Below are 13436 nucleotides of genomic sequence, written 5' to 3' on the forward strand. Positions count from 1 at the left end.
CTGATTATTATTATAAAGAACATCACCAGGTTTGATTGTTGCATCAAACATTTCTGATAAGCGCTGATAAAAGGAAAACAAAATTAACCTGACAGGTTGACTGAAGTAATATATTCAAGAATTCACCGAAATGGAAAAGGAAAAGTCCCTTTGAGTGTTTGCAGTCTCACAATGTCCACAACAACAAAATTGTGGTTTGTAAATGTTTAATATCTGTGACTAGATAAAAAGCATTTTACTCATAGCAGCTCTATAACTGGCACCACAAAAATAAATCTGTATCATAGATTTGGTAAACAAAGATAAACCCACAAGCTTCTTGGATAAGAAGCATATTTACTTCATTAATGAAGAGAAGCCTGTTAAAAGGTTTATTTAGGATTTTCCACTGATGCTGTGTGATAAACGTAACGATCGGGGCAACGTCAAGAAGCAGGCTTACTCAATACCCACAGGGCATACTAAAGCAAGCTAATGCACGTGTGATGCTTGTGTTTTTCAGAGACTGAGTGTGTGTGTGTGTGTGTGTGTGTGTGTCAAAGACTTGTATGCTGCTTTGATCAGATGTTGACAGAAGGCACAACTGAGAACACAAAGGACCACAGCCTCCTCACATGGCTCCTTTTTCACACAGTGTTTATGGCTGTGTGTTTGTTGTAAACACGGAAATGCACAATGGTCTATTTGTGCTGTGCAGGAATCTTTAAATTTTAATTGACCTGAAAAATGAACCGAGTCCTTCTCTGAACTGGGGATTATCACTAAATGATGCTGGAGAATATAGATTTTCTTCTCCAATGAATGAAACTTTCGGTTTACATTACTGTGATCATTACACAGCTTGGTATTTCAGCTACGGGAAGCTATTGTTGCGGTCATTGTATATTCACACAACCTCATACCAAAATGATTGTTTCACTTGCCCTTTGTTAAACAAGAATCTTCAAACAAAACCAAACAGAGAGCGCCACTGTGGTATTGTGGTTTCAGCTCACGTTTCATAGGGTTTTAAAATGTACATCTTCATCGTTTTATCAACTTTGTTCCTGGGGACACAGGAACCAATCCTCAAATATCACTGGGGTTAAGGCAAAGTAGAACATTAATAAGTTTCCTGTTCATCCCAATGCAAATCAGGCCAATGTAATTGTAGGATAGAAAAAGGAGAAAAAAAAAGAAAAGGATAGGACAGCGACAACAACAGAAGGCAAGGATCATAAACATTAAATGAAATTTAAAAAAATTTGAAATAGATTCATTAAAAGAACTACATGTTGAACATGATGTCCCATCATTCTACTCTTGACATCTACTAAAGGATGCGGAATGGCTGTAGCATCTTAAATTTTTTTTATAATAAATGCACAATGAGTAATGAGTTTCATTCCATTCTTCTTTTTCAGTAATATCAGTTCTTTAGTATGATTCATGTTAAAAGTTACTGTAATGACGACGAGGCATAATGCTCTAATCATAATTGGTCCAGGTTATATGGTTCAGTTCATTTTGCAATGACAGGATAAGAGTAAAATTGTTAACACTACACCACCATGTCACAATAGGGTGTAATTGTACAAGCGATTTAACCAACAGAAGAAGCGCCCACCATGTTCAGTTGCATTTTCAGTAAGACACAGCCCATTAAACAAGTGGAAGTTTCCTTCATGAAGATAAAGAACATACTTACAGAAGATTTCAGTGGATGATGACCAGGAGGTCATTACATCTCCCGCTAATTCCTCCTAAATCCATTTATTTCTGTCTAAAGTACAAGATAAGTAATAAAACGAAGTAGTCACCACATTTATTCAATTACTGCCTTGTGTTCATGCATAATTTAAGAATGCAGTGATCAAACGCTCTCCCAAAACTGTAATGCACGTGCAGGTCGGGTATAATGAGGCCCTTTCAATACTGCACTTACTCATGAATGGTGCAAAAAAACATAGCATGATGTCTTGAGGAGTAACCTGCCGGAAAATCTTAGGAAACGGATACAAGTGCACGCTGACAGGGAGATTTTTGTTAAAAGCTGGTGGGGTTAAATGAGGAGAGGGCCGAGCCAGTGTTCGGGAAATAGACAGAAGGAAGGAGGAGATGGATATAGGACACTAAAGGAGACAGGTTTGTCTGAATTATGCAGTGGCTACCTTCATTCTAATCTCTCTCTCTCTCTCTCTCTCTCTCTCTCTCTCTCTCTCTCTCTCTCTCTCTCTCTCTCGCACATTCAAGCTGAATTAAAACATGTGAATATTAATTCACATTGGTATTCTAATGACAAGTCAGCGTTAAGAAACTGTTTCATGTTGCCATTAATTATCATAGTTGCTTTTAAATTCAAAGTTAGAAGAGTATTGAACTGTAATAGGAAAAAAAATAGAAAAGTGTATATTAGTACAGGAATGGGATGTTAATATACAGCTCTGGCACGCAGGCGAGACACACTCCAAATACCCACCACCTTGACCGGGACACCCTTGGTTTTTTTGTTTCATCACATAAAAGGCACTCTGTTTCTTTCGCTGGCATTGGCAATAAATCGTTTACTGCGGAAAGTACAAAGACTCCTGAATGAACTGTGATGAGAAATGACTCAAAAAAAAGAGAGCGAACAAAATCTAAAAACTGTTTCCTTCTTGTCATTGTGGATTTTATCTATCCAGTTCTATAAACATTACTGCAAATACAGAAACATTAAATTGGTAACTACTTTTAGGCGTTTTTTTTTTTTTTTTTTTTTCAGATGCATATTTTGGTCGGGATGGAGCATTTGCATGAAACACTCAATTCAAAATGGTCAGAGAAGGTGCGTGCGTTCCCCAGCGTCACATCGTCAGCCAGTTATGTGAATAGGGGCCGTTCTCTTTCATATGCAGTGCAGGACAGTGCCGGACACACATGGGAGCCCTCAGCCAACAGGAGAGGTCTGTTCAATCAGGGTTTCATCTTCAGAGAAATCAATGTGGTGGAGCGTTGCACCTAAAGTGGATGTTAGGAGAGGCAGACAGCATTCTGAGCTGAAATCAAAAGACGTTGGCGCTTAGTGTATCCATCAAGGACGGAATGAATTTTTGAATGAGACGTTTCATGACTTTATTCAGAGGGAAAGAAACTGTGAGATAAGATGATTAGGAAGAGATGGAGTGAATAGAGGAATACGAATGAACAGGCTTCACCACGACCTGTTGGTTTGTTGGGAGAATGGAAATCATGTTGACCTTTCCGAGACAGGGGTTTTTACAATAATACACCATTGAATGTCATTGGGAAGTCACCTGTGTGATGTACTGTATTATAAATCAAGAATTAGAATGACAAAATGTAAAGCAATCAGAGAATATGCCCACAGTTTTCCTTACTCTTTTGGAATACTCACAATAGTCGCAGTCATTTCCTGCTCAAGAGGCAAACTGTAAGACAAGGACACTGTCTCATCTGCCAAGACGTTGTGTCGTGTTGCTGGGATCAATTCAAACTGCTCTCACGCAGCTTTATCCCCTGTCAACATCCCAGACATGTGGCCAGCACTGACGACGAGGCGTACCAAGAGGACGTCCTTCGCGTGACAGTTACAGTCAATGTGAAAAGTGGATTAAACTGAATTCTGAATGTAAATATGTTTCTTTAATAGGAGGTTTCATAAAATGTAAAGTACAATGTCTTTCCACATGGACGTGAGCTTTGAATTTAACTACCAGTTGAGGGCAATCGTACATTACCAATTTAATTTAGTCCTTTCGCCTGAGATCACTAAGCAAAGCTGCAATGACTTTTTAATAAGCCAACCTGTTCAGTCCCACTGAGCTGTGACGATGAAAAGTCTGATTCATTAATCGTGCCAACAGGGGGAAAATTATGATTCAAATAATGAATCTGTTTATGCCATTGTGAGAAATGCCACGCGTTCCCTTAAAGTCAACCGTGCACCTCTGCAGAATGGATTTTCATTCCGCGATCAACAGTGCTGATGATAATGGCATTGTTCATTAAACACACGCAGATTCGCAAATGAGGGATCTGACTTCTATCTCTGTTGCCGAGCTTTAATGTGCTTGTCTTGTAATTGGCCGGGATTAGTCATTAGTTTGTCAAGTGTGAACACAGTCCAGTTGCGTTTGCCTACCCTTGGCAGATGGATATGAGACAAAAACCAAAAAAAAAAGAGTCTCTTGATGTCCCTTCACTCTGTTTCATCACCAGCTTAAAGTGAGCCCGTAGAGAGAAATAAGGGAGAGAAAGGCCTTACTGTGCTTTCTCAAGGTTTTACAAATCAGCATCTGCTGGCCAAACACCAACCGACTTCACACATAAAAACAAAAGGACAAGAAAGGGTTTGGGAGTGAATGGAGAAGAAGGCAGAATGTCTTTCTTTTCTAAAACGTATGCTATATTTTTCACTTCCCACAGTAAACCTGAGTGTCCAGTGTCCAAACATCTGTGCAGTCACATGAAAAATACCTTATGCAGCATTTCTTCTGCCAGACACCTCCACAGGGCCTGAGAAATATACACACCTGCCATGTGGCAGAGCCTCAGTATCCTGAGGGAACTCATGGCCCAATGGCCTGGGAAAATAAGCTGCCACAACATCTAACAAAAGCCCACATAAGTCACCATAACATAACATATTATCCTCCATTGTCCTGACAAATCCACTTTGGATCCAACTTACTCATGAGAAAGCATTAAAACAAGGCCAAACCTGAATATCTGAAATGTACAGTCTTCCCAATAAGCACAGTATTTTCAGCCTCGGGATTAATCACACATTTTCTGTCTATACTATTTTTTATCTGGCTTAGCCCACATGGGGTAATCATAGCAGTATGGAAAGCAAAGAAGCCTGGACATTCCTATTTCCTACAACTTTCTCCAGCTCTTCTAGGAGGAGCCTCGACCGCTCCCAGACCAACTGAGAGGTACAATTTCCCCTAGAGCTTTTCTTCTAATTGGACTTACCAGGTGGACCTCAAAGGCTCCGTTCATACTGCATTACATACAATCATCATTATGATTTCTTGCTGAGATCTGATTTCATTGCAGTGTGAATGTTTTCTGACCTCAAAGTAACCTGCTACGCAAAAGAAGATGTGATGTTGTTGTGTACGCTGTTTATGGGAGTACACTGTATATAGATGCTTGGACCCAATATCTAGACAAAATGAGGAGGCAAAGAAGAAGAACAGGTAGAAACACAATCTGATCTCTAGTGATTAGCTGGAACTGCATGATGGACAAGTGTAAGCATTCTGTGTCAGGGCTTGTTAAAGCCCGATATGTGAAACAACCCAAAATGTAGCAACGACCCAAATTGTTATGAGATATAATGTAAGAAAACCCAAAATGTGGTAAGTGGTTGTAATGGGTTCATACACGTGACTTGACCGTTCAGACAGTAGTCGGAGATCTGATTTAGTATCACATATGGTTGAGACCTGGGTCTGGTTTGCAAAAATCAGTACTGCAACATTCACACTTTGGAAAAAAAAAAAAATCGAACATGAGTCACTTGTGAGCAGAAAATTGGAGCTGGATCGTGTTTGCCTGCAGTGTGAACATCGCCTAATAATAGGCAGCCATCCTCATGAGATGCTCGAACCATCTCAAGTGGCTTCTCTCAATGCAGAAGAGGAGGTTGACTTTGAGTCCCTTCCAGATGGCATAGGTGAGGGCGGGGAGCAAGATCAACCAGTGGAACAGCCCCTTCAACACAGCAGTCCGATACAGGACCTGGTTTACCGCTGCTTGTCTGCATATCAACCACTTCACACCTCTAAACTGACTCTCAATCACACGCTTACATTCACACATATGGGCAATTTAAAACCCCCAAATTAGCCTCAAAATAAAAGCAGAGTACCGGGGGAATACACACATAAACATGAGGTGAACAAGTATCCATTGCCCCCTGGATTGTTTCACTATAAGAGGCTAACTTTGACACTAACATGTGGCTCTGAAGTAATTAAAAAAATAAAATAAAATAAAATAATGGTTATATTATTAAATAAAAGCCTTTCGAAGGGAAGGGATGATTTTTGGTTTTGATTTTTGATGATTATTTCAATTAACAGGTGGACTGGCCTATATATTTAAACTAATAGTTTTAATGAAAAAATACAGAAATATAAGCCATCTCATGGCCATTAAACTGTATAAATACATTTGTTGCTCTTGTAGGATGATACACGCTGACTGGCGATGTGTGAACTTAACTCCTGATCTCTCCACATGGGGAATATGTAAACTTTATTCTGTTTAATACTGTTAAGCCAGTCGTATGACATTTGATATTCAAACAAGTGATTCATGTCCGGAGACGCAGGCAGGATTTGTGGTGGTGTTGAAAAGAACAATGTTGTTCAACTGTTGATAAACACGACTGGTCACTCTATCCCACATGATCTACACCCAAAACACCAAAAAAACGGGGGTACTCACTGCTGGAGGTAGAGACACACGTTGGTGGTTTTTGTATCTACTGGAGTGAATTTGTCATCCTCCACTAGTCGCAGCGTTAGTGTTCGGACACCTTCTGTGCACTCGCTGATGATTCACCTCTTTGAGTGCGGCTTCAACGAAGACGCTCGCAGTACAAATCATCATCATCATCTCCCTGTCTCTTTCCATCACGCTCTCCCTCCTTCATTGTGTCACTCATGCCATTTATGTGTCGGCCCTTCTACCGCTCGCTTCCACTTTTTCAAATCATTTGCTCGCCCTTCCACTCTCTCGCTCTCCATATTTATTAGGGCTCGCTCACGCGCACGCACACACGCTTGTACGCACACACATGCTTGCACAATGTCAAGGTGAGTGAGCTAAGCACTTTCATGCATCAACAGAGGAGTGATAATAGCACAAACATAAAGAGAGAGACAGTTAATTGGCCTGAAAATGACTTCTGAAATACATTTACCTTAATAGATTATTATTGGGTAAATGTCATATTAGTATGTATGTGTCCACACAGTCCTGTTTGAGATATGAGGAATGCTAAATGAATGAGGTCAGACCTCTTGTAGGTAATTTGTTGTCATGAACTGATAAAAGCTATGCCGTCTGTTTAATGCAATGTTGGAGTCAACACAGAGTTTCAGATGAAAACAGTAACATGCACTGACTTGCATTTGAAGAAATAAAAAAAAAAAATCCAGCTGAAGTATCACTATTTTAAATTATTTATAATGTAAACAGAAAACAGTATATGAGAACAGAGGCTTGTGATATCCGTCTGTTTGGAAAATGTCACTCCAAGAGTTTTTTTTTTCCTGCCATCAGAGTCAAGAAGATATATTTTTCTTTTTCACTCCATCGTTTCACTCTGTCTGCACTTATGTCTTTTAGCCCTTCACTTTATTCGAAAATGTAATGTGGGGAAATATCACAGCAGTATTTTCATTCTGTGTCATTTCCTTTCATATTCTGATTAATTGGAGTGTAGATGTAGGTCGTGGGAGCAGTCACACGGTGGAAATTAGATTCTGAATGTCTTTGGTCAGGCTGCCTTTAGTGCTCACTGTTCCAAATTGGCCATTGCCGGATGTGTCTCATGGTGCAATTTTAGGCCACTGCTTCAGATTGACACCCACAGATCTAACATGTTTCTCTCTGTTTGACTCTGAATTGCAGCTCCGGCATCGATTAAGGTCAGTCAGCCACATTGGTGTCACCACAATTACATGTTTACAAGCATACAAATGGAGGTGAATCTCTTATGTTTACTCCAGTAAGCTGACCTCTATATATCCTTAAAATACAATTGATGTTGCTGAAATTTACCTACAGTGGTTCTTTACTGTGAAATTTGTATAAATGGGATACAATTAGAAAATTGCGTTTCGTCAAATAGAGCATAAGGATGTGATTGTCATAAATAGATTGTCTGAAAAACACATTTTAGTTAATGATAAATACAGAAGGAACATGGTTTGGTAAGATGAGTCAATTAATTTTAACTGTATGAATCCGTTTTTACTTACAGTTTGGATTGGTCTGTATTTTATATGCGCCATGTTGAGACTATGAGTTGCATGACAGGTTAGAGTCAACCTGAGTTGCCACTGGGCAAAAATTCTGCTTTTTCCCTAGAAATGTGTACATTTGTAAACATTGTTACTACTTATTGTGACAATTGTTTACATTTCTGCCATAGGTTAAATATGTATCTGAATATATATAAATATATATCTGAAATATGAAAACATTTTGAAAACAAGTCATTGTCATGGCACTTAATAAGGTATCGGCAAGCGACTAAAGGTTATTACTTGTAGTCGTCCTTTAATAAAACTGATATTGATGCATCCAAAGATTTTTCCTGCAACTAAGTTTGACCGAGACCTCCACCAATGATAAATGACCTGAGGTTGGTACCTTCTAATGTTGCCCAACAGCCCAGTCTGCTGTTTCATTGCACTTGATACACACCGGGGGCCACATGTGAAACCCCTTGACAGTCATTAAGTAGTAATGAATTAAATAAAAGAATTGTGGACATTTGTGAAACAGTGGCTTTGCTTTTATTTTGCTTATTTGTACGGTGTATAAGGTTCCTTGTAGTGGGCACCCTCACTCGAGCTCATAATCGTTGCACACTCATTTGCATATGCAAACAGCATACCAAGAAATGGCAATAATAATCTTGTATTTTAAAATAGTAGCTCACTCACCAGCTGGTGCGTAAGATTATGTTTCATCAGCTGCTCCATTAGAATCCATCTGATATTTAAAGACTACTAAAAATGAACCTTTATGGTGCTCAGAATTCCAGACTTGAGCTTTGCTTCAACCTTGGAGCTGATGTGCCAGCAAGCAATAACTAAAAAAAAAAAAAAAAACCAACCCTAAAAAAACAAGATTAATGTGATTTGACTCAAATCAAGGGAGTTCAGTCTGCTTTGCTGAGTCTAACTATTCCGACACATGAGTATAGTGCATAATTTTCCACTTTTTTTTTGAGGAAACTCATTATAAACATCAAGAGCAAAATGCTTACTGCTCTATGTAGGCTGCCCTTACATCATGAAGATTCATAAGGAATGCTAAATAAGGTAATTAGGCTTGGCAGGGGCCACAGAGAGCAATCACTTCATAAGAGGACTTGTATGTTCAAATTGCCAAATTACTAGATGATGAGTGCGATGCACTATAAAGACGTCCCAGCTTTGTAAACAAACATCTCCACTTCCTCCGCCATACTTTCTAATGAGACTAACTCAATGCTTCAGTTGGGATGTCGATACGGCTATCATTAAAAATGCTATTCGTCACTTGTTTACATCCATTCAGGTACTTAAAGGATATGCTAAAGACGCGGAGGCTTGCATCTTGACCCTTGCATAACCTCGTCTTTCAAAACTTCCCTGAGTCACTGGCGCATCATGAAATGCTCAGATGTGCTGTCAGGGCCATTGGAAGCGGCATGCAAAAATGGTCCTGAGTCATTCTCTTTGCCAAGCTTTGACTGGCATGAGAAAAGGGACGCCAATCACTAAAGAGGCAGAAAGCAAGAGAGAGAGAGAGAGAGAGAGAGAGAGAGAGAGAGAGAGAGAGAGAGAGAGAGAGAGAGAGAGAGAGAGAGAGAAAGCGGCAGGTCGAGCTGTTGCCATGGCAACCCTCCATCACGAAAAAAAAAAAAAAAAACCCTTCCTGGAACAGCTGTTGTGATCTTGTGTGATTAAGCATGTGTTTTAGTCATCATGAGCGCTCAGCCTAATAACAAGAGGTGGAGGGAATAAAAAAAGAAAGGAGGAGGAGGACAGAAAGCAGAGACGGAAAAGAAGACGTGAGTGTGTGTGTTTCAACGGGAGGATGTGAAGGCAACCACAAAAGCTTGAAATATGGCCCTTTTGAATATGTGCTTTTTAAAATTCAAACCCGAGTTTGGATTATTACATTATTGTCATTACTATTGTCTTTAAGATTTTATGCTATTCAACATCAGCCTTCCGTGTTTTCATTATATTTTATCTTATTCATCTTTTTCTTTTAATCTCACTCAGTTGCATTAATCCATCATGAACACCTCTTCATTATGTTTAATCACATACTCACCGTTTTCCTTTGTTTTGTTCCATCGTCCCCTTTTCAATCGTCTGTGAAGCCCCTTGAATTGCACCAACCTGCATGAACGGTGCCATATCAGTTAAAGTTTGCTTGATTGTTTCATTGAACCGAGAGATTTCTTCTCTAAGGCTAGATGAGGAGGACGTTTGGAGGAGAATCAAGATTTTTGCCAGAGCGTGAGGGAGACAGAGAGAAATAGAAAGATGGGGGCGTCTGGAAGAAATGAAAAGCAAAGAAATGAAAGAAAAATATATGACAAGCCCGGCAGCGATATGAGGATTTATTACAAAGTCCAAGCTCGATGAGCAAATAGGAAACTGCAGTTGAAAGAGCACACTTGGTGAATTTCCTCATATACTCAAGGTACTTTAAATATTACATTCTACTGTATAATGCTGAGTCGAAAAAAGAAAAAAAAAAGGGACAAAGCAAATATGTGTCTGCATAAAAATCCACTGGGGGTGGGCAGCTTTGTAAAACTCAGTGGCATTAACAGCCCACAGTAAAATGTCTTTGCTGGAAAGGTCAGAGGGTTTAATCAGGACCAGTTTTATTTGAGTATAAGGATATCCAATGATGTGCAATAGTGTCTCATTTTAAATCAACTGAAGGTTTACACAGAATCAGTGGCATGACTCACCTCAGCGTTTTCTCCAGTAGAAATATTTGCAGTATATTGAAATGCACATTGTAAACTATTTTTTACAATGCATTGTCATTATACAGATTTGTGAATTTTGATATCCTTCGTCGTTGTTATACCCATGGTGGTTGACCCTGTGATTTGTTTTCAGTGTGATCTGCTCATAAGTTTCCAAAGGTATTATTCCATGTCCTGCCAATTCCCCCATGTTTCTTTTTTTAATGTTATACATTCATCGTTTGACATCAGTTGATTAAATTCAGGGTCACCTTTTCATCTCATTTTTAGACTGGTGAAAATGTTGACCAATAAACCACTGAGTAACTACAACATGACCTTTTACATATTTGACCTGCCCCATGCCTGCTGTGGTACTGCTCTGTGCTTTTCTCAGAGTTTTGCGCGATCAGTTAGTGGTTCAAGTTAAATTTAGATGTAATAATATAATTGATCATCGTGGGTTCCAGATTATGACTGTACCACATAATCACATATGTAAATTTCCCATTAATGTGTCAAAATGTCTTTGTTTTAGCTCTACTATCATTTAAATATGCTATAATACTTAATATTTTACTCTAATCACAAACTACAAGACATAACGCTCAAATTCTGGGTAAATGCTAATACTAACACAAACAATAAAAAACTAGCACTATTGTGAAAGTCAGACTTTTCCAAATGCCTTGAAATTGCCTTGAAATTGTCTGTAGTTCCGCCAGCATCTAATGATATGATCACTGAGCTCCAAATAAAACTGGAACAACCAGCATTTGGTTCCTCCTCCCCAAGTTGTGACTGCCTCTTAAGTTTTTTCTGCCAAGTGGCATCTTTTCATCTGCCCTATGCCCACAACCCTCCTCCACATCCTTCATCTGAGTTTGTGCTCTCCTTCCTTGGCACCCCCCCCCCTTTTTTTTCTGCCCAGAAGGCCAGTGTTTGATAATAACATATCAATCCGTAATGTACTCTGGTCATGACTCACCCACAGATGGCTTTGAGAAATACACTTATTCTCTCCGTGCCATGCCCCAGTTACCAATAAAGAACTGTCTGTGGCTGTCAAACTGAGTGCTTTCCTGTGCTGTGATAGTGAAATTAGGTGATTTAGATGCGTAGGAGCTGGGCGCATCAGTTGCTGGCGACTCGCACTCATGATTTCAGATTTGAGGCTTTGATGTGATTAAACACTGTGCATGAGAAGACACTGGAAGTCCTGCTGGTATGTATGAAACGCAAACAAGCATTGACACATGAGATAAGCTGCTGTGTTGTTTTTCATTGCATGGCTCATATTTCAACATGTTTTACTGCAAAAGCCAATGGCCGGACTATACTTGATACTGCTGTCTAGCACCTACACTGTGCTTCACATAGATGTGTGTCCACCCATGGGGATGCTGGTGTCGTAAGGAGATGTGTTCATGCACGTTCCTGTCTTGAAGCAACAGAAAGTGATTGCTCTACATACAGTACCAAAGTAAACCCAACCTGAGTGTTTTCTTGTATGTAAGAAATGCTCTGCAATAGAATTGCATCAAGTCTATGGTGTGTTCTGCTTTCCTGCAGATGCAAATTGCTCACTACTCTGAGAATATCAGTACCTAAATGTGAAATTCATATATGGCTGAATTTACCTTTCCTGGATGTTTCTTTCTTTCCGATGCATTTCCTTTGTTGCAATGCAAAGATCTCCAGCTTAGGGCTTCAGCTGTTGCTTTCACTTCTGCTTGTTGAATCCAAAAAGGTGATGCAGTTGTGTTTTAGCAAACTTAACAAATTATCTATGGGATTAGGTAGAAATGACAAGATTTCATAACCCCATTTCCCCCCCAAATAACCCAATTGACAACCAAAGGATGAGAACAAACCTTCACCTGACCTTTGACCAACTTTACACAACAACTCTAGTTAAAGTCCTAAACAGAAATCCAGACAGTCTCAAACATGTAACATATAACACTCACGACTGAGACATTGCTCTGATCTTTGCATTAAAAACCGTCAACTGCAAAAGGTCATTCGCTCTCTGTCACCGCTGATGTAACTGCTGCATGCACTCATGCCAGATTGTTACACCACTAATAGTTTTATAATTACCTTAATAATCATCAGACTGTTTGCCCACCCCTGGGTGGGCTCACGCTCAGGGAATTTAACCAAATACAGCAAAAAATGTATGCCATTTCCTGAAACCCCTGAAACTACGCTATCGCCAGAACTGTCAACATTTTTATGTAGTTCTTGTATGTTTTCATTAAATAAACATGCAGACTTTCAGCTGATATCCCCCTCGTTTTCTGTTTTTTTTTTTTTTTTTATGATTAACCACTTTCTTCCTGTTCCATATGCATGTAAACTGTGATAAATTGCTCCAGAGAAAGCAGATCCACCAGCTGGTAGTCATAAACAACTGAAATATCAGTAACTACTGCTGTGTGGATAAAGTGAAGCTGCAAGTCTGCTACAATGCAGGTTGGGGCTCAGGAGCCATCAATCAACGTGTTGTGGAAGAGGCTATTATTTAGGGGGGGAGAAAGAAATGTTACATTCAATGTCCGTATGCGATTCGGAGTCAGAATGCATAATTTCATGTTTTTTGCATTTCATGGCCTGGCTACATCGTTGTTTAATGTCTGTATGCGATGGCAGATCTAAGGAGGAGACTGAGCAATGATAAATAAAGAAAACATGTTTCAGACAAGCTTGTTGATTTAGGATTTCA

Source organism: Blennius ocellaris (assembly GCF_963422515.1).
Source record: "Blennius ocellaris genome assembly, chromosome: 22".
Taxonomy (NCBI): domain Eukaryota; kingdom Metazoa; phylum Chordata; class Actinopteri; order Blenniiformes; family Blenniidae; genus Blennius; species Blennius ocellaris.